This window comes from Capra hircus, chromosome 29 (genome assembly GCF_001704415.2).
Source record: "Capra hircus breed San Clemente chromosome 29, ASM170441v1, whole genome shotgun sequence".
NCBI lineage: Eukaryota > Metazoa > Chordata > Mammalia > Artiodactyla > Bovidae > Capra > Capra hircus.
The window spans coordinates 38,592,043-38,618,345 of NC_030836.1; the positions used below are offsets into that span (position 1 = coordinate 38,592,043).

Genomic DNA, 26,303 nt, shown 5'->3' on the forward strand with positions numbered 1-26,303 from the left:
ATATTGAAAACAGCAAGGGGAAAAACAACAAATAGCACACAAGGAGATTTCCATAAGGATAACAGCTGATCTTTGAATAGAAAATCTTCAGTCCAGGTGGGAATGGCAGGGCATACTTAAAGTGATGAAAGAAAAAAACCTAGAGTCCAGATTATTGTAGCCAGCATGGATCACATTCAAATATGAAGGAGAAATCAGAAGCTTTACAGACAAGCAAAATCTGAGAGAAGTCCGCACCACCAAACCAGCTCTCCAGCAAATGCTAAAGGATCTTCTCTAGACAGGAAACACAGGAAGGCTGTATAAACTCAAACCCAAAACAGTAAAGTAAATGGCAACGGGATCATACTTACAATAATTACAATAATTACCTTAAACGTAAGTGGGTTGAATAACCCAAAGAAAAGACAAAGACTTGCTGAATGGATAAAAAGCAAGATGCCTATATGTGTTGTTTACAAGAGATCCACCTTGAAACAAGGGACACATTCAGACTGAAAGTGAAGGGCTGGAAAAACATATTCCATGCCAATAGAGACCAAAAGAAAGCAGGAGTAGCAATCCTCATATCAAATAAAATAGACTGTAAAACAAAGGCTGTGAAAAGAGACAAATAAGAACACTACATAATGATCAAACTATCATTGCAAGAAGATATAACTATTATAAATATAAATGCACCCAACATAGAAGCACCAAAATATATAAGACAAATGCTAACAAGTAAGAAAATGGAAATTAATAATAATATAATAATAGTGGATGACTTTAATACCCCACTCACATCTATGGCTAGATCAACTAAACAGAAAATTAACAAGGAAACACAAACTTAAATGATAGAATAGACCTGTTAGACCTAATTGATATCTATAGGACATTTCACCCCAAAACAACGAATTTCACCGTTTTCTCAAGTGCACACGGAACCTTCTTCAAGATAGATCACAGCCAGGGCCATAAATCTAGCCTTAGTAAATTCAAAAAAATTGAATAATTCCAAGCATCTTTTCTGACCACAATGCAGTAAGATTAGGTGTCAATTACAGGTTAAAAACTATTGAAAATTCCAACATAGGAAGGCTGAAAAACATGCAGCTGAATAACCAACAAATCACACACACAAAAAAAAAATCAAAAAAGAAATCAAATATGCATATAAATGAATGAAAACTAAAACAAAACAACCCAAACCCTATAGGAAACTGTAAAAGCAGAGCTAAGGGGAAGATTCATAGCAATACAGGCATACTTCAGGAAACAAGAAAAAAGTCAAATAAATAACCTAACTCTACACCTAAAGCAATTAGAAAAGGAAGAAATAAAGAACCCCAGGGTTAGTAGAAGGAGAGAAATCTTCAAAATACAGGGCAGAAATAAATGCAAAAGAAACAAAAGAGAACATAGCAAAAATCAACAAAGGCAAACGCTGGTTCTCTGAGAGGATAAACGAAATTGAAAAACCATTAGCCAGACTCATCAAGAAACAAAGGGAGAAAAATCAAATAAATAAAATTAGAAATGAAAATAGAGAGATCATAACAGACAACACAGAAATAGAATCATGAGAGACTACTATAAGCAATTATATACCAATCAAATGGACAGCATGGAAGAAATGGGCAAATTCTTAGAAAAGTACAACTTTCCAAAACTGAACGAGGAAGAAATAAGAAAAATATTAACAGACACATCACAAGCATGGAATTGAAACTGTAATCAGAAATCTTCCAGCAAACAAAAGCCCAGGACCAAATGGCTTCACAGCTGAATTCTACCAAAAATTTAGAGAAGAGCTAATACATATCCTACTCAAACTCTTCCAGAAAATTGCAGACGAAAACAAACTGCCAAACTCATTTTATGAGGCCACCATCACCCTAATACCAACACCTGACAAAGATGCTCCAAAAAGGAAAACTACAAGCGAATATCACTGATGAATATAGATGCAAAAATTCTTAACAAAATTCTAGCAATTTTGTTGTCAGAATCTGACAACACATTAAAAAGATCATACATCATGATCAAGTGGCCTTTATTCCAGGGATGCAAGGATTCTTCAATATCTGCAAGTCAGACAATATAATACACCATATTACCAAATTGAAAAATAAAAGCCATATGATTATCTAAATAGATGCAGAGAAAGCCATTGACAAAATTCAACATCCATTTATGATAAAATCATCCAGAATGCAGGAATAGAAGGAACATACCTCAACATAATAAAAGCTATATATGACAAACCCACAGCAAACATTATCCTCAATGGTGAAAAATTGAAAGCTTTTCCCCTAAAGTCAGGAATAAGACAAGGGTGTTTATTCTCACCACTACTATTCAACATAGTTTTGGAAGCATTGGCCACAGCAATCAGAACAGAAACAGAAATAAAAGGAATCCAAAATGGAAAATAAGAAGTAAAACTCTCACTGTGTGCACATGACATGATCCTCTACAAACAAAACCCAAAAGACCCCACTAGAAAATTACTAGAGCTAATCAATGAATATATTAAAGTTGTAGGATATAAAATCAACACACAGAAATCCTTTGAATTCCTATACACTAATAATGAGAAAATGGAAAGAGAAATTAAGGAAACAATTCCTTTCTCCATTGCAACGAAAAGAATAAAATACTTAGGACTATATCTATGTAAAAGACCTATATAGAGAAAACTATAAAACACTGGTGAAAGAGATCAAAGAGAACACTAATAAATGGAGAAATATACTGTGTTTTTGGATCGGAAATAACAATATAGTGAAAATGAGTACACTACCCAAAGCAATCTATAGATTCAATGCAATCCCTATCAAGATACCAACATTATTTTACACAGAGCTAGAACAAATAACTTCACAATTTGTATGGAAATACAAAAAAAAAAAAAAAAAAAAAAACTCAAATAGCCAAAGCAATCTTGAGAAAGAAGAATGGAACTGGAGGAATCAACCTGCCTGACTTCAGGCTCTACTACACAGCAACAGTTAACAAGACAGTATGGTACTGGCACAAGACAGAAATATAAATCAATGGAACAAAATAGAAAGCCCAAATATAAATCCATGCACCTATGGACATCTTATCTTTGATAAAAGAGGCAAGAATATACAATGGAGTAAAGACAATCTGTTTAACAAGTGGTGCTGGGTAAACTGGTCAACCACTTGTAAAAGAATGAGAGTAGAGCACTTTCTAACACCAAACACACACAAAAAAAACCTCAAAATGGATTAAAGATCTAAACATAAAAACAGAAACTATAAAACTCCTAGAGGAGAACATAGGAAAAACACTCTCTGACATAAATCACAGCAGGATCCTCTATGACCCACCTCCCAGAATATTGGAAATAAAAGCAAAAGGAAAACAAATGGGACCTAATTAAAATTAAAAGCTTCTGCACAACAAAGGAAACAATAAGCAAGGGGAAAAGACCGCCTTCAGATTGGAAGGAAATAATAGCAAATGAAGCAACTGATAAAGAATTAATCTCAAAAATATACAAGAAACCTCTGCAGCTCAATTCCAGAAAAATAAGCGACACAATCAAAAAATGGACTGAAGAACTAAACAGACATTTCTCCACAGAAGACATACAGATGGCTAGCAAACACATGAAAAGATGCTCAACATCACTCATTATCAGAGAAATGCAAATCAAAACCTCAATGAAGTACCATTTCATGCCAATCAAAACAGCTGCTATCCAAAAGTCTACAAGCAATAAATGCTGGAGATAGTGTGGAAAAAAGGGAACCCTCTTACACTGTTGGTGGGAATGCAAACAAGTACAGCAACTATGGAGCACAGTGTGGACATTCCTTAAAAATCTGGAAATTGAACTGCCATATGACCCAGTAATCCCACTGCTGGGCATACACACCAAGGAAACCAGAATTGAAAGAGACATGTGTACCCCAATGTTCACTGCAGCATTGTTTATAATAGCCAGGACATGGAATCAACCTAGATGTCCATCAGCAGACCAATGGATAAGAAAGTTTTGGTACATATACGCAATGGGGTATTACTCAGCCATTAAAAAGAATACATTTGAATCAGTTCTAATGAGGTGGATGAAACTGGAGCCTATTATACAGAGTGAAGTAAGCCAGAAAGAAGAACAATACAGTATACTAACACATATATATGGAATTTAGAAAGATGGTAATGATAACCCTGTATGTGAGACAACAAAAGAGGCACAGATGTATAGAACAGTCTTCTGGACTCTGCAGGAGAGGGCAAGAGTGGGATAATTTGTGAGGATGGCATTGAAACATGTATATTATCATATGTGAAATGAATATCCAGTTCAGGTTCGATGCATGATACAGAATTCTCGGAGCTGATGCACTGAGATGACTCAGAGGAATGATATGGGGAGGGAGCTGGGAAAGGGGTACAGGATGGGGAACACGTGTACACCCATGGTAGATTCATGTCAATGTATGGCAAAATCATACAATATTTTAAAGTAATTAGCCTCCAATTAAAATAAGTAAATTTATATTTAAAAAACGAGTAATTTCCAAGCTGGTGGGTGGGACACAATTAGACTTGGTGCAATCTGAGACTCAATGATTGTTTCCTATAATTCAGACCAGTACTATCAGCTCTCTGATAAAAACTTGAAGGGCATCACCTGTACCTCCCACAGTTCTCTATATGTAGCTCTCTCCTCTGAACTCTAACTATATAGAGTCATAAATCTCTCTTCTTAGGGAGACTGTTTGTATCTGCCTAGGTACACCTTCCATGTATGTGTTGGAAACTATTTGTAGAGTTGGGGTAATTGTAGAAGTCTCCTTGCTTGCCCCCTGCCTCAGGAATCCATTCTCTGCTGCCAGATGTTGATGTAAAACAATGCTCTTTCATTTGTCTTTTCTACTTTGGAGTTATTTGAGACAGGAGGATAAATGTGTCATTTACTCCTTTATGTCGCCTATAATGGAGGTCCCCTTGCAATCAGAACTCACTGAATGCCTTGGAAACGCTAGGCATTGACTTCTGTGCATGGGGGCAAACTTGACTGGGGATACGTGTTGGGGCCTTAGGGAGACCCAGTCTTGCTGGAGAAACAGGCCAGTTACAAATAGTATTTGCTATGTGGTCCGTTCAGTTCAGTTCATTCGCTCAGTAATGTCCGACTCCTTGCAGCCCCATGGACTGCAGCACTCCAGGGCTCACTGTTCTTCACCAACTCCTGGAGCTTGGGCAAACTCATGCCCATCCAGTTGGTGATTCCATCCAACCATCTCATCCTCTGTCAAACTATTCTTCTCCTGCTATCAATCTTTCCCAGTAACAGAGCTTTTTCTAACAAGTCAGTTCTTCACTTCAGTTGGCCAAAGTAATGGAGGTTCAATTTCAGAATCGGCCCTTCCAATGAATATTCAGGATTGATTTCCTTTAGGGTGACTGGGTGGATCTCCTTGCAGTCCAAGGGACTCTCAAGAGTCTCGTCCAACACCACAGTTCAAAATAATCAATTCTTCATCACTCACCATTCTTTATGGTGCAACTGTCATATCCATACATGACAACTGGAAAAATCATAGCTTTGATTATACTGAACTTTTTCAGCAAATTAATTTCTCTACTTTTAAAACATCTGTATAGGTTTGTCATAGTTTTTTCTTCAAATGAGCAAGCATCTTTTAATTTCATGGCTGTCGTCATCATCTGTAGTGATTTTGGAGCCCCTGAAAATCAAGTCTCTCACTGTTTCCATTGTTTCTCCATCTATTTGCCATGAAGTGATGGGACAAAATGCCATGATCTTGATTTTCTGAATGTGAAGTTTAAACCAGATGTTTCACTCTCTTCTTTCACTTTCATCAAGAGGCTTTTTAGTTCCTCTTTAACTTCTGCTATGAGGGTGGTGTCTTCTGCACATCTGAGGCTATTGATATTTCTCCCAGAAATCTTGATTCCAGCTTGCGCTTCATCCAGTTGTGCATTTCGCATGATGTACTCTGCATATAAGTTAAATAAGCAAGGTGACAATATGCAGCCTTTATGTACTCCTTTCCCGAATTGGAACCAGTCTGCTGTTCCATGATCAGTTCTAACTGTTGCTTCTTGACCTGCATACAGATTTCTCAGAAGGCAAGTAAGATGGTCTGGTATTCCCATCTCTATAAGTTTTCCACTGTATTTTGTGTTCCACACAGTCAAAGGCTTTTGCATGGTCAATAAAGCAGAAGTAGGTGCTTTTCTAGAAACCTCTTCCTTTTTCTATGATCCAACGAATGTTAACAATTTGATCTCTGGTTCCTCCACCTATTCTAAATCCAGCTTGAACATATGGAATTTCACAGTTCATGTACTGTTGAAGACTTGCTTGGAGAAATTACTTTGGTAGCATGTGAGATGAGTGGAACTGTGTAGTAGTTGAACATTTTTTGAAATCACCTTTTTGGGGATTGCAAGGAAAACAACAATTCCAGTCCTATGGGCACTGCTGAGTTTTCCACATTTGCTGGCATATTGAGTGCATCACTTTAACAGCATCATTTTTTAGGATCTTATATAGTCTTACTGCAATGCCATCACCTCCACTAACTTTGCCCTTAGTGATGCTTCTGAAGCCCCATTTGACTTTGCATTTCAGGATTGTTTAGCTCTAGGTGAGTAATCACACCATTGTCATTATCTGGGTCATCAACATCTTTTTTTGTGCAGTTCTTCAAGGTATTCTTTCACCCTCTTCTTAATATATTCTGCTTCTGTTAGGTCCACCCCATGTCTCTCTTTTATTGTGCCCATCTTTGCCTGAAAAATTTCCTCCCTATATCTAATTTTCTTGAAGAGATCTCTGGTCTTTATCTTTCTAATGTTTTCCTCTATTTTGTTGCATTGATCACTTAGGAAAGCTTTTTTTTTTTAAATCTCTTCTTGCTATTCTTTGGAACTCTGCATTCAGATGGGTATGTTTTTCTTTTATCCTTTGCATTTTGCTTCTCTTCTTTTCTAAGTTATTTGTAAGGCCTCCTCAGACAACCATTTTGCCTATTTGCATTTCTTTTTCTTTGGGATGGTCTTGATGTGATATATACAGATCAAAAAATGAAGATCATAGCATGCAGTTCGATCACTTCATGGCAGACACCTGAAAACAGTGACAGACTTTATTTTCCTGGGCTTCAAAATGACTATAGATAGTGACTGCAGTTGTGAAAAAACACACACACACACACACACACACACACACACACACACTAGCTCCTTGGAAGAAAAACTATGAAAAACCTGACAGCATACTAAAAAGCAGAGACATGTTATCAGCAAAGGTCTGCAGAGTCAAAGACATGGTTTTACCAGAAATCGTGAGTGGATGTGAGTTGGACCATAAAGAAAGGTGAGTACTAAAGAACTGATGCTTTTAAACTGTGATGTTGGACAAGACTCTTGAGAGTCCCCTGGACTTCAAAGAGATCCAACCAGTCCATGCTAAAGGAAATATGTCCTGAATTTTCATTGGAAGAACTGATGCTGAAGCTGAATGTCAAATACTTTGGCCACCTGATGGGAAGAACTGACTCATTAGAAAAGACCCTGATGCAGGGAAAGACTAAAGGCAAAAGGCAAAGGGGAAGACATAAGATGCAATTGTTGGGTGGCATCAATGACCTGATGAACATGAGTTTGAGCAATTTCTGGGAGTTGGTGATGGACAGGGAAACCTAGCATGCTGCACCCCATGATACAGCAAAGAGCTGGACATGAAAGACACACTGAACTGAACTGATGTACAGAGGACATCAGGGAGGAAGCAGAAGTCTTTGGGGTCCAGTCAAGCCTGTGGTGGCACTGGTGGGAGTGGTGAAAGATTTAGGTGGAAGGGGAGGCTTCCCATCCTCTGGTGAAAGTCCTTGAATCCAAGGCAAGGAGCACAAGATTTTGAATTGTTAGCAAACATTGTTTTCTAAAAAACAAACAAAAAAAAACAAAACAAAACTGTTTTCTGCAGGATTGAGAACTTTGACTGAGTCTGTTCTCTAGATTTTACTGTGGGATATGGAAGGGATATGGAGTGGGCTGAGTCTGCAAAATTTAGGTGACCAGCTGCTGGAGGGCCAGGCTTATGGTAGACATTCTGCACTAGATGGAAAACAAATCCAGAGAAAACGCGCCCCTTTTGGAGTGTACATGCCAATGTATTACATTGTTTCAGCAGATCACTTCAATGGTGTTTTGGGACAAGCAAGAAATGCATGATGGGTGGTTCGCTTTTGTCGATTCCTGTGGGTAGCTAGATGACTAAATGTTTGGTTACTTAATTGCATGGTTGGAATTAGGCTTGGGAAAGAAAACTAGATGAGGTCCACACATATTTCGACATTAAACAGCAAGGAAAGGAAGATTACTATGGCAACTACAGGTAAGTTAAACATGAGGGGTCAAATGGGGCAAGATTCATTAAACAGGCTGAGCTTGGACTGTAAAGGTAGCCATAGTTGTTGCTATGACAAATAGCCATAATAGCTCCTTGTTCCTATGCTGGAGATGTGGGGAACTGACAAGAGACCAAGAGACTTTAGGACTTGCCTTAAAGTGTGATATCAGGTGAGAAGTAGTTGCCAAGAAAAGGCTGGCTGGTAAGCCTGGGAAGGGAGCAATCTGAGCCTGTAATCATTAGCTGTTATGGGAGCCCAGAAAACAGAAGCATTGGCTCAGTCAGAGTTCTGGGTCTGGGTTCTGAAATAGATGTCATTTGGCTTGAATCAATATTTAGCCTTGGGGATGGCAGCCATAACCTCTTAACAGAAGACTTCCTTCTCCCAGGTGGCAGAATAATTCATATTTGTACCAGACTCAGGAAAGCTCACTCAGGGTCACTTGCTCTTTACAGGCACACATGCAATCTAGAAGGTGGAATTATCATCATGATGCCCAGTTTCCAGATGATAAAACTGAGGTTAAGAGACTTGACCAAGCTCATACAGCTAAGCATGTGAAAAGCCAAGCACAAACCCAGGGTAACAGTCCTCAAATTGTGTGTTTTTGCTCCACACCCACTGGGAGTGGTGGGTGGTGATCTGGAAGCAATGCTTAGGCAGAAGCAAGCAATATTCACGTTTAAATTAAAGAAAGTAAGGAAAACCACTAGAATATTCAACTATGACCAAAATCAAATCCCTTATTATTATATAGTGGAGATGAAAAATAGATTCAAGGGATTAGATCAGTTAGCCTGAAGAACTGTGTATGGAGGTTTGTAACATTGTATGGGAGATGGTCATCAAAACCATACTCAATAAAAAAGAATGTGAGAAGGCAAAGTGGTTGCCTGAGGAGGCCTTTAAAATAGCTGAGAAAATAAATAAAAGGCAAAGGAGAAAGGAAATAATATACCCAATGGAATGCAAACTTCCAGAGAATAGCAAGGAGAGATAAGAAACTCTTCATAAGTGAATAGTGCAAGAATTAGTGGAAAACAATAGAATTGTAAAGAGTATAGATCTCTTCAAGAAAAGTGGAGATACCAGAGGAACACTTCATGCAAAGATGGGCACAATACTGGACAGAAAATTCAAAGACCTAATAGAAGCAGATGAGAATAAGAAGAGGTGGCAAGAATGCACAGAAGAACTCTACAAAAAAGGCCATAATGATTGGGATAGGGATGATGCTGTGGTCACTCACATGAAGGCAAATATACTGGTTTATGAAGTCAACTGGGCTTTAGGAAGCATCACTACAGGAAAAGCAGCTAGGGAAGGTGATGAAATTCCAGATGAGCTGTTTAAAATTTCTAAAGAATGAGGCTCTAAATGTGCTGCATTCAATATGTCAACAAATTTGGAAAACTCAGCAGTGGCCACAGTGCTGGAAAATGTCAGTTTTCATTCCAATGCAAAAGAAAGGCAATTCCAAAGAATGTTAACCTATTATGCCATTGTGCTCATCTCACTTGCTAGCAAGGTAATGCTCAATATGTTTCAATCTAAGTTTCAACAGTACATGAACTGAGAACTTCTAGATATACAAACTGGTTTGAGGAACCAGAGATCAAATTGCCAACATCTATTGGATCATAGAGAAAGCAAGGGATTCCCAGAAAAACATTTCCATCTGCTTCACTGATTATGCTAGTGCCTTCCACTGTGTGGACCACAACAAACTGTGTAAAATTCTTAAGGAAATGGGAGTACCAGATTACCTTACCTTTCTCCTAACAAGTCTGTATTAGGTCAAAATGCAGAAGTTAGAATCAGACACGGAACAACTGAAAGATTTAAAATTGGGAAAGAAGAATTACAAGGTATACATTGTCACTCTGGTTATTTAATTTATATGTAGGATACATCATTCAATATGCTGTTCTGGATAAATCCCAAGCTGGACTCAAGATTGCTGGGAGAAGTATCAACATCCAGAAACATGAATATGACACCACCCTAATAGCACAATGCAAAGAAGAACTAAAGAGCCTCTCGATGAGGAGAGGAGATGGCAAAACTAGCTTAAATTCAACATTCAAAAAACTGTTCACTAAAAGACACTCAACATTCATGGCATCCAGTCCCACCACTTCATTGCATATACATGAGGGAAAATTGGAAACAGTGGCAGATTTTATTTTCTTGGGCTCCAAAATCACTATAGACCTTGACTGCAGCCACAAAATGAAAAGACACTTGCTCCTTGGAAGGAAGAAAGGCTATGAAAAACCTGCACAATGTATTAAAAAGCAGTGACTCACTTTGCAACAGAGATCTGTAGTGTCAAAGCTATGGTTTTTCCAGTAATCATGTACAGATGTGATATCTGGACCATAAGAAATGATGAATGCCAAAGAATTGAGCTTTTGAACTGCGGTGCTTGAGGAGATTCTTGAGAGTCCCTTATACAACAAGAAGATCAAACCAGTCAGTCTGAAAGGAAATCAACCTCTGACCCCTGTTGTCTCAGCTGAGGCATCTACTAAGGGCCTCCAGGTGGAAAGAACGTTTGGTTCCACTGCAAGAGTGCCTAACATGGCAGCTCCAAGCAAACAGTTTGTAGCCCCACTCATGGTGAAGATCAGAAAGGCTGAAGGCTCTGTGTATCCTGGGTCTCCCGATACATGCACTGCATTATCCCCAGCAGCATTGGAGGGCAAGGAAGGGGCATTCTTGGCCTTAGAGGAGGGGGATGGCTCAAGGATCCACTGGGGCCATTACTTACCAAGTAGGACTGGAAAGGACAGAGCAGGCATATGTGTCAGAGACCTGGTAACTGGATGTGGGACAAAGGGAACCAGCTCTACATGAAGTACCTCACCCCAGCTTCCCTGGAGAAGAACCCCAGTGATAAGTTTATCTGAGATGGGATGAAGAGAGTCTATTTCATAACCCTTATAATTCCTCTGAATGAGGAAGTGATGGAGTTGGTGGCTCATGACAGACTCTTCCATGGCCTAGACTATCCCCCAGTCACTTTCTTTGGCTCTGCCTCTCCCCAACTTCACTCAAGTAGTTCTGGAGGAATTTAACAATCATGTGTGCTGCTGGGTCAGGGTCAATGACCACGTAAAGCCAATCACAGGACCTCATAGCCCTGCCAGCATGGCTGATCTAATCTGTACACATGATCTGAGGTGGGTCATTCAGAGAACACCCTCGAACTCTGATGTCTTCAATCTTTTCTTTCCTTATTGGAGATGCCTTCAGGATATAAAACCCTAGGGCAGGTAGCTTGGATTATCTCAATAGGTGCAGAAGCCTTAAGGAAGAAATCTGTAAGGCTAAAACTATCAAAGAAGAGGGAATGAAACAGTGAGGGTGTGAAATAGAGAACTGATGACTTCTGATTTCTTGGGTCCAGTCACTGAGATCTTTGTATTTGCTCTGATTCTTCTGTCCTGGATTCCCACAATCATTTCAATGAGTCTCCCCTTTCCTTAAAGCCAGCTGGAGGTGGGCTTCTCTCAACTGTGATTCAGACTTTGTTCTAGATCCTCCCTGATCTTTGTACTCCTCCCAGACACAAACAGAGGCACCTGTTTGTTTCAGCGCCCTTATGATTGAAACCCTTTATTATTTAATGAGAATAGGGTGTGCAGACCATGAAATACAGTTCACCAGCATCCTGGGCAAGAGTACCCTAAGTGTGAGTGATTGCTCGAAACGGCCTTACTGATTCCTGAACCACTCCAAGCATTTATACTGCCTGTGCCAGGCAAATCCTGTCATTTTCTCTACCAAAGACTGAGAAAGACAGCATCAGGAAGACATCATCCAGGATCCAGGTCTCTCTAGACGTCCTCACTGTATTCTCTTTAAAGGTGGTATAGCAGTGGCCTCTAGAATCCTGGGGGAGTCAGAGACACACACCAGTCAGCATGAGCCCTTAGGTGTGACTCCCAAAATTATCCAGACCCAGCACAATTCTAGGTTTTATTTTCCTCTTTTGGTAAGTATCAAGGGATTTTCTCATTAACAGGGGATATGAGATTTCATCCACAACCAAAAACGGCCAAGACATGAGGTTGTCATGAGGAAGGGTGTGGGGAAAGGGAGGACTGAGACACAGAGGAATGATAAACAACAAAGTCCTACTGAAGAGCATAAGGAAGTATATTAAATATCTAGTCATAAACCACATGAAAAAGAATAAGGAAAAAATATATATTTCTATATGTGTATAACTGAGTCACATTGCTGTGCAGTAGAACTTAACTCAACACTGAAGATTAGCCACACTTCAAAAAAATTTTATTTTATTTTTATTTTTTTATTTTATTTTTTTAATTTTTATTTTTGCTTTATTTTACTTCACAATAGTGTATTGGTTTTGCCATACATTAACATGAATCCATCACGGATGTACATGAGTTCCCAATTCTGAACCCCCCTCCACCTCCCTCCCCTTATCATCTCTTTGGATCATCCCTGTGCACCAGCCCCAAGCATCCTGTATCCTGTGTCCATAGTTCTCTCTCCCTGTTTCTTTCCTTCTGACTCCTGCTCCTTGTTTCTCTGCAGAGAATGCTGGTTCTCCTCCTGCATCGCCACAATCCATACTTTATTAAACAACTGTATTTTTTATTGGGGTATAGCAGATTAACAATATTCTGAGTTTCAGGTGGACAGTAAATGGACTCAACCATATGTATCCATGTATCCTGATCCCAAAAATACCCCTCCCATACAGGTTGTCATATAATTAAGCCTAGTTCCCTGTGCCACACAGTAACTCATTGTTGGTTATCCATCTTAAATAGAGCAGTGCCCACAACACGATCTTGATGAGTTAACTTAGGAACTCTGGGAAGCTTCCTTCGGCCTGCACTCATCCTCTTTGGCCACTCCACATTTGGTTGGGTAATATACTTTGGTTCCCCATCCCCACCGGTCAGTCTGTGGCCCTCATCACCCCGAGTAAGTCCTCAGTGCTCCAGTGCAGACCACCTTGGGATGCCATTTGCATGGAATCCAGTGCAGTTTTGCCTAGAACCAAGCAACCCTCCATATGGCTCCATGAGTAGAATTCCTGAAATTCCCTCCCTTCCTCAAAGTCTTCTTTGAGCCCATCAGCCAGCTCTTAACTCCCCTATGGAGCTGACATGAAGCCTCCACCCTGTGCTGGGGCTAAGCAGTCACTGTGCACCCTTTATTCACATTAGCATCCAGCCTCCCCACAGAGGGGTCAGGTAGCGTGACTCACAAAGTGGGCACCCGGCCAAAGCTACGGGAAGATGCATCCAAGAACTATGGTGACCATGTGATTTATCGTCCAAACCAGGAGAACTGAGAGAAGTGAAGGGAGACTGTTAATCTCTATGGTGGGACAGCACACTGGGACTGTCCCCAGCCTTTCTCCTTGTGACCTGACTTATTTCAAGGTTGCTAGGGCTGATTTTCCGTGTTCTTCCATCTGAGGGTTCAGATCGAACTGAATATCTTTGAGGGCTGAGGACCTGAGTGTTCCCTTCTCCTTGTGACTCAAACTATGCCAGCATGGTATGCTGTCTCCACATTTATTTCAGGATGATCAGTGTCCCAGATGGCCCTTTACTCTCAGGTGGCTCATCTTGTGGGAGGCTCTGGCCAGCCCCAGGGCTCAGCATCTGCAGTAGTGCCAGATGGCCTGAGAGGGCACCCTCCTCCCAACAGCAGTTCAAGGTTTTCTGCAAGTTCCTATTTGAGAACCACCCCTCAGGGTTCTCCCCTCACCTTGAGGATGTAGGCTTGAGCTGGGCCTGGGTAGTTGATACCATTGATGGTGAGGATAACAGAGGACAAGGTATTGACTGCAAAACATGAAACATAGTGCTGTTAGAGAGAGAGGGAGAGAGGTTGGCCCTGGAGATCCTTCTTGTGTGTGGAGACTGGGAGTGACCCTGGGGCATGACCCTTCACCTCGCAACCCCATGGTGTGGCATCGATGATATCCAGGATGTTATTGACCAGTCTTCTTGCGCCAAGGATCAGTGATGTCCTGGTATCCACAAAGGCCTCGCAGTCTCCAGAACAAGCAATAACCTTTCTTTTCATGGAGATGCTGAGAGACAGTGTGACAAAGCAGGAATCAAGGTCACTCTGAGTCTCCCCAGAGCTGCCCGCTTCCCAACTGTCTCCTAAACAGCCCTCCATCTTTTGTGCTGACTCTTTTCCCTTGCTCTCGACATAGCACCTTCCTTGGCATCCTTGGATGCAGTACTTGACAGAAGCTGGTCTTCCTAGATAGAAGAGTCCCCTCCCCTTTGACTAGCAAATTTCTTGTCATCTTCCAAATTCCAGCTTAATTGTCATTGATTCAGGGAAGTCTTTCCCTTGGTGTTTATCAGTCTCCTGTCTTGGTCACTTTCTGTAGACCCTTCCTCATGTCTGCTGCTGCTAAGTCGCTTCAGTCGTGTCTGACTCTGTTTCACCCCATAGACGGCAGCCCACCAGGTGCCCCCATCCCTAGGATTCTCCAGGCAAGAACACTGGAGTGGGTAGCCACTTCTTTCTCCAATGCATGAAAGTGAAGTCGATCAGTGGTGTCCCACTCTTTGTGACCCCATGGACTGCAGTCTATTTGGCTCCTCCATCAGTGGGATTTTACAGGCAAGAGTATTGGAGTGGGGTGGCACTGCCTTCTCCATGTCTCATTTCTAGCATGTACCAAAGTCACAATTCACTATCTTGCCCTCACATCTAAGAAGGCAGATGCACATGAAAGGATACACATATGGAACTGTGAATTTGGTATATGCTCATGACACACACACACATGTTCATGTCTAGCATGTACCAAAGTCACAATTCACTAACTGTGTGTGTGTGTGTGTGTCATTTCTTGTGCATCTGCCTTCTTAAATGTGAGGGCAAGTTTTATTCTCTTTGCCTCCCTAAAGTGTCTGGCACACAGTGGATGACTAATGCTTGTCTTTTTAGTGAGTGAATGAAGACAGTGAAAATAATGAATGAAAAACATCCAGAGAGCTGTATCTGGTGGGGAACAAATAATGGGTCAACCACAGAGTGAAGATGCAGATTCACGAGGACAGCAGATTCTCACAATGGTGGGAGAGAAGGACTCCTCTGGGAGAGAGTGTTTCCCAGCACTGCTCGTATAATCACCTCATACCCTGAGTCCTTAGCCAGGAAATACATGACTAGCCCGCAGAAACTCCAAAGGACAGGTCAGCTTTTGTCTGAGGGTATCACACAGAATCCTGTCTATTATGCCTCTTTTCCTCCGGTCACCCCTGGATCCCACCTTCCTGATTCTCTGTTATAGCCTCTGCCCCACTGTGTGCCCAGGTGGGTGGGGTGTCTTTTTTATTAGTTGCTTTCAAGTCATAAGACTGCAGCCAACCTCTCTCCACTGTTGAGTAGCTGCTCCCTTAGGAGATCAGTTTTCCACATTTGCTCAGGACTTTCACCATTTTTAAACTGACATTTATCTGTACTGAGAACTTCCTTGGTCCCAGGTAGCCTTGGACAATTGGTCATCTTATAACTCTGTTCACGCTGGTGTAATCCTCCCTGATCCTCTGTTCACCACACTGTAGCGTCCTCTAACCATGCTCCATGCCTCACAGGGTAGTGGGTGCAACCCTCTCCCAGCTGCACAGAGCTCTCTGGACCCTTTTAGGATCCTGGTCAGAGCCCTGGTCAGAAGGCCTGGGGATTATGAACCCATGGGTTGTTTGCATATCTATGTGTTTATGTGTTTGTTTGTATATGTGTTTGTATGTGTCTCTAATGTGCTTTTGTGTCTCTGACTAGCTATACATGTTTATATGTGTCTCTGTTTATATGTCTGCTTGTGTGTTTCCATGTGCCTGTGTGTCTCTCTGGGTCATTGTGGGTGATGTATATGTCTGTGTCACTATGTGTCTGAGAATACATTTGTGTGTGTCTGCCTGTGTCCATGTACAGATATGGAGCATCACTTGGGCTGACCCTCAGAAGGAGAGACTTACAGGTCCATGTTTTCACTCCAGTCTCCCGCTTGGATCAATGGTACTCAGTTGAGTGCTCCCTGGTAGTAGACTTTGTCCACCCCACCAAGCATCGCCACACTGCCCTTCCCCTGCATCTGTAGAGAGAAAAGAAGGGCCTATCTTTGGAAGACAGTAACAACAGCACTGTTGGAGAGCTTGTGTTTGTGCTTGTCTCCCCACCAAGGCCCTAATAAGGTCTCCATCTACGGATGTAGAAATCAAGGCTAGGAGTGATTGAGAACCATACTGAGGTCAGTTCAGTTCAGTTCAGTCACTCAGTCATGTCCGATTCTTTGTGACCAAATGAATCGCAGCATGCCAAGCCTCGCTGTCCATTACCATCTCCCGGAATTCACTCAGACTCACGTCCATTGAGTCTGTGATGCCATCCAGCCATCTCATCCTCTGTTGTCCCCTTCTCCTCCTGTCCCCAATCCTTCCCAGCATCAGAGTCTTTTCCAATCAGTCAACTCTGAATGAGGTGGCCAAAGTACTGGAGTTTCAGCTTTAGCATCATTCCGTCCAAAGAAATCCCAGGGCTGATCTCCATCAGAATGGACTGGTTGGATCTCCTTGCAGTCCAAGGGACTCTCAAGAGTCTTCTCCAACACCACAGTTCAAAAGCATTAATTCTTCGGCAATCAGCGTTCTTCACAGTCCAACTCTCACATCCATACATGACCACAGGAAAAACCATAGCCTTGACTAGATGGACCTTTGTTGGCAAAGTAATGTCTCTGCTTTTCAATATGCTATCTACATTGGTCATAACTTTTCTTCCAAGGAGTAAGCATCTTTTAATTTCATGGCTGCAGTCTCCATCTGCAGTGATTTCGGAGCCCCAAAAAATAGAAAGTCTGACACTGTTTCCCCTGTTTCCCCATCTATTTCCCATGAAGTGATGGGACCGGATGCCATGATCTTCGTTTTCTGAATGTTAAGCTTTAAGCCAACATTTTCGCTCTCCTCTTTCACTTTCATCAAGAGGCTTTTCAGTTCCTCTTCACTTTCTGCCATAAGGATGGTGTCATCTGCATATCTGAGGTTATTGATATTTCTCCCAGCAATCTTGATTCCAGCTTGTGTTTCTTCCAGTCCAGCGTTTCTCATGATGTACTCTGCACATAAGTTAAATAAGCAGGGTGACAATATACAGCCTTGACGTACTCCTTTTCCTATTTGGAACCAGTCTGTTGTTCCATCCCCAGTTCTAACTGTTGCTTCCTGACCTGCATACAGATTTCTCAAGAGGTAGGTCAGGTGGTCTGGTATTCCCATCTCTTTCAGAATTTTCCAAAGTTTATTGTGATCCACAGAGTCAAAGGCTTTGGCACAGTCAATAAAGAAGAAATAGATGCTTTTCTGGATACTGAGGTCAGTAACTGGCTAATGAGTGGCACAGAGGAGGTTAGAAGCTGATTCACATGGCTGGACTCCACGCACTATGTCTTCTGAAGAGGCCCAGGACCTCCTGATACCTGTGCATTCAGAAACCCTCAGATGACAGGGTGCTAAAGAATTTTTGCTTTCCCCTTGTCCAGCTTGTCATTTTTTCAGGAAAATCAAAGCTTGGGAATGCTAAGAATGTGGGTTCAGATCACCCACGTTTGGCTCCGATGGCCTGTGACCTCTACTGTCCAAAGGGCTTCACACTCAGAAGGGACTCCACCTTTGTTCTCCCTGTCTTAAAATGACTAATATTTCTTGAACAAGGGATCCCGCATTTTGTTTTGTGTCCCAAACTTTCCTTTTCACTGGCTCCTGCAAATTGGGCAGCTTGACCTGGGCTTCCAGTGAAATGATAATGAGGAAAAATAGATATCCACCATCCTTCTCCTTCCTTCCTTGTCAAATAGATAAGCAAATCATATTGCTTTTTCCTCCAACTTGTTTCCTGTTGCCTTCCATTAGTCTTCCTCCTCACTCACTCCCCTAGACCGAGTTACTGCTCTTGAGCCCAGGAGCAGGGAGGTGTTCCATTAAAACATTTCTTATAAAAACCAGGGGTGATGCCAGGTGATCCCTGGAGCCATAGTTATCCTGGGATATATTATCTCTCAGGATACTTTTTCATCAAGTGTTCTATAATTTTCATGCAACTGAAAGCATCTTAGTTAATTTGGAGAAAGCGATTGTCCATCTCAGCCTTACTTGCTCTAGTAGAAAGCAAAAACTGGCTCAGAAATGGCATCTTGATTCTTCATCTTGTCAAAGATGGGGATGGCTCCAGAGAAGGATATGTTGGTGTAGTTCAAGCCCAGGATGCCATTAAAAGGTATACCCTCAAACCCATATTCTGCCATGCTTAGACCAAACGGCTGATAAGTGCTTACAAGGTCCCCAATCAGTGGGATAATAGAGTGTTCCCACTTACAGTTACGTGAAGTGGGGCTAGAAGTGGGCTGGGTGCATTGCCGTTAGATCCTCAAAGCAGAATTGAGGATGGGCTGTGTCTTTGGTGGACCTCAGACAGTTACATCAAGCTGGGAGGGGAATTTTGTTCCATTTGTGAGATACTTTGAATTTTAAAATATCTGCCTCTCTGAAAAACACCACCTGAGTGAGTCAAATTGGCCGTATGGCTTCTGTTCATGTGGGGCAACCAAGAGTCAGGTCAGGACCCATTGGTGCCTCCTTCTGGACAAAGCAATCGAGGGCAAGATACCCTTCTCTTTGGCATGATGTTATGACAGGAACAGACTGCATTCTCTGTAAGGTACTGTCGATTCTGCATCTGTCCTGGAAGACAGAAACAGAAAACACAATATTACTTTCAGGGTTCTATGAAATTACTGCCTGGAAAATTCACTTTTGGGGACATATGTGTATTTCTGTGAGTATGTGTGAAAGAGAAAGAGAGAAAAGTAACTACTCAGGTACTTTGGAGAGGCAGACCATAGGTTTTATTAGACTCTCAAAGGTCTCCTACTGTGAGAACTCATTTATCAAGGCCCTGACATGTCTGGCTTCCAGTTTTGCACTCTGAAAACTTCAAGCTCTTAACTGCCCCCAGTGTGCCCAAATCAGTTTTATCATGTCCCAAGCACCCCACAGCAAAACAAGTGCAGTCTTGAAAAGCCAGCCCAGCCCCACCACTTACTGTATGTGTAATCTTTGCAAGGCCCTTGCTATCTGCATCTCAGTTTCCTCATATGTCTCATGAGCTAATCAAATCACCTGCTGTGTGGGGTTGTTGCAAAATAAAGCAATCATTACCTGAGAGTGCCTGGAACAGTTTGTCAACATAAAAGTGGGTGCTTTTATCCTGTCCTCTCGCTCCCAGAAAAATGAATCTTGAACTGCTCATGGGCAGAGGAGCTGCAAGTCCAAACCTCAAGTCACTCTCTGTCTTAGCTAATTTGCTTGCTCGTGTGTCACCACGGGCACTGCCTCCTCAGAGACATGATCCTTTGGTTAAGTGGCCAATATCTATGGGAGTTAGTCTAGAAGGGTCAGGCCAGATGGTCCTGCATCTGTTTGGCAAGAAGGGGTCACCATAGCCAGTCCTGACTCAGCTTCTGTTTGCAAGTTACCTGAATGGTGTCATAAGCAAGAAACCCCTTCATGCTCCCAGATCCATAGACGATGCTGAAGGTCTTCTTGGTAGGGCAGAAGGTGGGAGACTTGTAGTGTCTGAACCTAACTTGTGTAGCTGCAGACACAAGAGATGAGTGTCATCAGGTGTCAAGGGTGGAAAACAGGGCAGCAGGGCAAGTGAAGGATAGTCGGGGTACAGAGTGTCTGTACTCACAACAGGCTGGACTGGGGCAAATTGGGAGGGCACCCACAAGTCAAATGAGCATGTGTCAAACAAAACCTAGAATTCCTGAGGGGGTGTTCCAATGATATTGTTACCCACGTAGAGATTCTAAAGGAAGAAGGAGGGAGTGGGTTAGTGCAAAATGGGCTACCCTCTATTCCCACACTGCTGCCTCCCTCTGAGTGTCACATATCTCTTGAGATCACTTTCAAACCACTGTGCAGCTCACAGCCTTTGATCACAGAGGTGCTTGCATTTGATTTTTTTTTCCTGTGCTATATTTTATGCCGAATATTGATTCTATGACCAGGCGTTGAAGTAGTACCTCCTGCATGGGAAGCCCAGAGGCATAACCACTGGGCCTCCAGGACCACTGGACACCCAGGGAAGTCCTGGTTCCTTCATTTGAGAAGCCCTATAGTCTCTTCAAGCTCAGCCTTAGCATCCCCTTCTCCAGGAGGTCCTTCTTGATCAACCCTAGCCACTCCCTCCAAATCAGACCACATTCGATCAACACCACACAGGTGACCCTATCATTTGACATGTATTTACTCTTTTCCTATCTCTCAGGCTTGCATGGGCATTACTGAAGACAAAATAAACCCTTTTCTAATCTAAAAACAATAAGCACTGTGTTAAATTCTGATTGCCTTACCCGGAATACGAATTCAGTAACTTTTTACTGCTGTGGTTCTTGCATCTGTGGAAACTGAATTCCTCCCCCTGGGGATTCACAGTTGCTTTGCAGTTGGTTCTACCTTTTGATCAGAGATAGTTCACTCTTCATCTGTAACTGAATGTCCCCCTTAATTCAGAATGATCTGCTACTGCTACTCCTACATCACTTCAGTCATATCCGATTCTGTGCAACCCCATAGACAGGAGCCCACCAGGCTCCCCCGTCCCTGGGATTGTCCATGCAAGAACATTGGAGTGGGTTGCCATTTCCTTCCCCAATTCAGTTAAGTGAAAAGTGAAAATGAAGTCATTCAGTCGTATCCGACTCTTAGCGACCCCATGGATTACAGCCTATCAGGCTCCTCCATCCTTGGGTTTTTCCAGACAAGAGGACTGAAGTGGGTCACCATTGTCTTCTCCTCAGAAGGAACAATCTCCATCAAACTAATGACACATCTTTGACAGAGAAATGGACGTTTTCCTGCCACCTAATAATTTCTGGGCCCAGTCACCAAGACCAAGAGTTGAAGATGATAGTGTCTTCTCTGGATGGGGCCTCTGTTGCCCAGGGTTTCTGCCTCCTGTAGGAGCCCCAGCCCCGACATCCCCCCTGTCACCTCCAGATCAGCCCCAGTTCTAGGCTAATGCACCAGGGTCACTTTGGAGCACCATCCTCCCAAAACCTCACATCCATGATGTTCCTCAGGGTGTGAATAGTTATATTTGAGCCACGAGAAGAAATCTGGGACAGTCTCTAAGCATGTTCCTTGAGGAAATTGTTCAGCATGTTTTTTTCACTGAGGATTTTTCTCATGATCTTCACTTTTGTTAGAGGTATTCTTTCATTGAGCACTTGACAAAGAAAACAAAGAAGAAGCTACAATTAGCTGTCAGTGTTAAGAAATAACTGTCATTGCAATGGCACTGTGTATTTTCCAATCATTTTTATGGGTCACTTTATCATCAGAATTTTATACATATCCCATGGCAAAGACATAGGTTTGAATAAAGATTCTGTTCTGTAATGTTGGGTAGGCTGTATGAACATGTGGGGTCTCCATCTTGCCTCAGTAAAATGGTGGAATATAATGATTTAAACCCTCCAAATAGGACATCTTGGGGATAAGTGAAATGATGTATATAAGGTGCCTGATAAAGAGGAAGTCTCAACAATTAAAGCCACTAGCATCGTTGTTGCCATCCCACTGTATCCTTCTCATAGAAGCTCAGGGAAGGAGGTAGAAGGAGGATTTCTATTCTCTTTTACAAGGGAGCAATTTAAAATGAAAAGGTACCATATGATTATCTCAATAGATGCAGAGAAGGCCTTTGACAAAATTCAACATCCATTTATGATAAAAACTCTCCAGAAAGCAGGAATAGAAGGAACATACCTCAACATAATAAAAGCTATATATGACAAACTCACAGCAAACATTATCCTCAATGGTGAAAAATTGAAAGCATTTCCCCTAAAGTCAGGAACAAGACAAGGGTGTCCACTTTCACTGCTACTATTCAACATAGTTCTGGAAGTTTTAGCCACAGCAATCAGAGCAGAAAAAGAAATAAAAGGAATCCAAATTGGAAAAGAAGAAGTAAAATTCTCACTGTTTGCAGATGACATGATCCTCTACATGGAAAACCCTAAAGACTCCACCAGAAAATTACTAGAGCTCATCAATGAATATAGTAAAGTTGCAGGATATAAAATCAACACACAGAAATCCCTTGCATTCCTATACACGAATAAGGAGAAAGTAGAAAAAGAAATTAAGGAAACAATTCCATTCACCATTGCAATGAAAAGAATAAAATACTTAGGAATATATCTACCTAAAGAAACTAAAGACCTATATATAGAAAACTATAAAACACTGATGAAAGAAATCAAAGAGGGCACTAATAGATGGAGAAATATACCATGTTCATGGATCGGAAGAATCAATATAGTGAAAATGAGGATACTACCCAAAGCAATTTACAAATTCAATGCAATCCCTATCAAGCTACCAGCCACATTTTTCACAGAACTAGAACAAATAATTTCAAGATTTGTATGGAAATAAAGAAAACCTCGAATAGCCAAAGCAATCTTGAGAAAGAAGAATGGAACTGGAGGAATCAACTTGCCTGACTTCAGACTCTACTACAAAGCCACAGTCATCAAGACAGTATGGTACTGGCACAAAGACAGACATATAGATCAATGGAACAAAATAGAAAGCCCAGAGATAAATCCACACACATATGGACACCTTATTTTTGACAAAGGAGGCAAAAATATACAATGGAGTAAAGACAATCTCTTTAACAAGTGGTGCTTGGAAAACTGGTCAACCACTTGTAAAAGAATGAAACTAGATCACTTTCCAACACCGCACACAAAAATAAACTCAAAATGGATTAAAGATCTAAATGTAAGATCAGAAACTATAAAACTCCTAGAGGAGAACATAGGCAAAACACTCTCAGACATAAATCACAGCAAGATCCTCTATGATCCACCTCCCAGAATTCTGGAAATAAAAGCAAAAATAAACAAATGGGATCTAATTAAAATTAAAAGCTTCTGCACAACAAAGGAAAATATAAGCAAGGTGAAAAGACAGCCTTCTGAATGGGAGAAAATAATAGCAAATGAAGCAACTGACAAACAACTAATCTCAAAAATATACAAGCAACTTATGCAGCTCAATTCCAGAAAAATAAACGACCCAATCAAAAAAATGGGCCAAAGAACTAAATAGACATTTCTCCAAAGAAGACATACAGATGGCTAGCAAACACATGAAAAGATGCTCAACATCACTCATTATTAGAGAAATGCAAATCAAAACCACAATGAGGTACCACTTCACACCAGTCAGAATGTCTGTGATCCAAAAATCTGCAAGCAATAGATGCTGGAGAGGGTGTGGAGAAAACGGAACCCTCCTACACTGTTGGTGGGAATGCAAACTAGTACAGCCACTATGGAGAACAGTGTGGAGATTCCTTAAAAAAATTGCAAATAGAACTACCTTATGACCCAGCAATCCCACTGCTGGGCATACACACCAAGGAAACCAGAATTGAAAGAGACACATGTACACCAATGTTCATTGCAGCACTGTTTATAATAGCCAGGACATGGAAACAACCTAGATGTCCATCAGCAGATGAATGGATAAGAAAGCTGTGGTACATATACACAATGGAGTGTTACTCAGCCGTTAAAAAGAATTCATTTGAATCAGTTCTGATGAGATGGATGAAACTGGAGCCGATTATACAGAGTGAAGTAAGCCAGAAAGAAAAACACCAATACAGTATACTAACACATATATATGGAATTTAGGAAGATGGCAATGACGACCCTGTATGCAAGACAGGAAAAAAGACACAGATGTGTATAACGGACTTTTGGACTCAGAGGGAGAGGAAGAGGGTGGGATGATTTGGGAGAATGGCATTCTAACATGTATACTATCATGTAAGAATTGAATCGCCAGTCTATGTCTGACGCAGGATACAGCATGCTTGGGGCTGGTGCATAGGGATGACCCAGAGAGATGTTATGGGGAGGGAGGTGGGAGGGGGGTTCATGTTTGGGAACGCATGTAAGAATTAAAGATTTTAAAATTTAAAAAATAAAAAAACTAATACAAAAATAAAAATTAAAAAATAAAATGAAAAGGTTTGTGAAATGGCTGTGGTCACACTGTATAAGCAGGTCTCTCAATCTCTCTCCCAATTGAAAAAGAAGATATATTTGAAAAAAGAATCCAGGAAATAGGGAACAAGTAAGGGAAAAGTAGAGGCTTGAGAAGGAAGGATGAGTCAAATGAAATTTAAAAGAAAACAACACAGAGAGAAAGACACTCAGAGCCTTCCAAAGAGATGGAGAGATAAATGATGATGATATAGTGATGCCGACATAGACATATACACACTGAAGTAGCAAGGGAACAAAGAGAACATACTAAATAAAATGTAGAAAGTGTTCTTCCACAGGACTACACTGGCATCTGCACTGACTGTGCACTGAACAACTGCAAGGAGTTCCAGTTTCAATAGGTCATGACATGACTGGACCCCAAGAGTTGTACAGCTATGCAAATCTACACCAAGACCCTTGGGACCCACAGTTCCTATAGCAACATATTTATCAACGAGTAAGGGTTGACTTTAAGATTGTCAGGGAAATATCCCATTCCCTTCTAAAACTGATGAATAGAATGATCAGATGAAAAGAAAAATCACAAAAAGGAAGATGATGGGGCTTACAGTCTCCCTACTTACATGAATCTGCAATCTGAGAAGGCCACAAGGTCGAGGAGCACAAGCCACTTCATGCTTCTTTCCTGGCTCCAAGGACTCAGGGAAGTTCAGGTTCTTAGCATGTAATGGTGACCTGGAGTCCCTAGTTATATATGCCCTGACATGCCCAAGATTAGCCCTTTAGGCCAATAATAGGTCTGAAAAAAAAAAAAAACACAAATCTCTTGATAAAATGTTTACCTTCATCAGTGTCCTTGGTGAGTGGACTTTGAAGCTTTTCAAAATACAGAGAACTGAACTGCAATCACTTCCTTAAACTTGGTTGGAAAATCAAACTGATCTGTATGGACATCTAAGAAGATGAGAACCTTGCCTACTTGAAGAAAAATACTGCTAAGAAAATTATGAAAAAGGATATTGAAGGCCATGCTCGGCATTCGTGGTTTCATGTCATCTTCCTAGCCACTTCATGAGATATGCATTGCTGTCTTCATTGGAGAGGAGATTGCTAGGAGGATAAGTTGTCAAATGGCAAAGTGAAGAATTCAGGGACAGCCCAGGGACATACACCTGGCTTTAGGTTTTGGGTCTAATGGCAGATATCAGGGGCACCTATGATGCCAGGCTGCATCAAAGATTTAGGGCAGAGTAGTACTTCAATTGTATGGTTTCAGTATTGGAAGAAATGTCATATGCATCCACAAGATATTTTATATCATTCAAAAAACGTACAAGGAAGTAGTGTGTTCTGGGTTCTGGGGTAAAGGCTTCAAAGTCAAAGTTGATCAGGACAAAAGTAGTCTTTATCTTAAGATAGCTAGCCGTTTAGTTCTCACAAACTCATGGCCCCAGGAGGCAAGAGAAATGATACTAGGACTAGGTTGCCATGTTGGAACTTGGGCAGCACAGGACCCTCCCAGCACAGCACTGGGAGCAGCCTTTCCTACACTTCAACCATGCTGGAAAGCAGGCAAGTTGGCCATGTTTTCAAGAGAAGTAAGAAGTTGGATATTTATGTACAATGTACTAATTTTATTATTAGCAACTTTTTTTTTTTCAAAAGAAACCTCAGTGAGAATTAAATCTCCACAGCAATGTGCTGGAATCAGCCTTCAGTCTCTGCAGGTTCTTATTTCTTTCCCAGAGTTAGTGCAGGGGGGGCAG

At 41.4% G+C, this 26,303-nt stretch overlaps 1 pseudogene; it reads right to left on the reverse strand.

Moving 5' to 3' along the window:
- Positions 12,163-25,213, reverse strand: LOC102180839 (annotated as a pseudogene).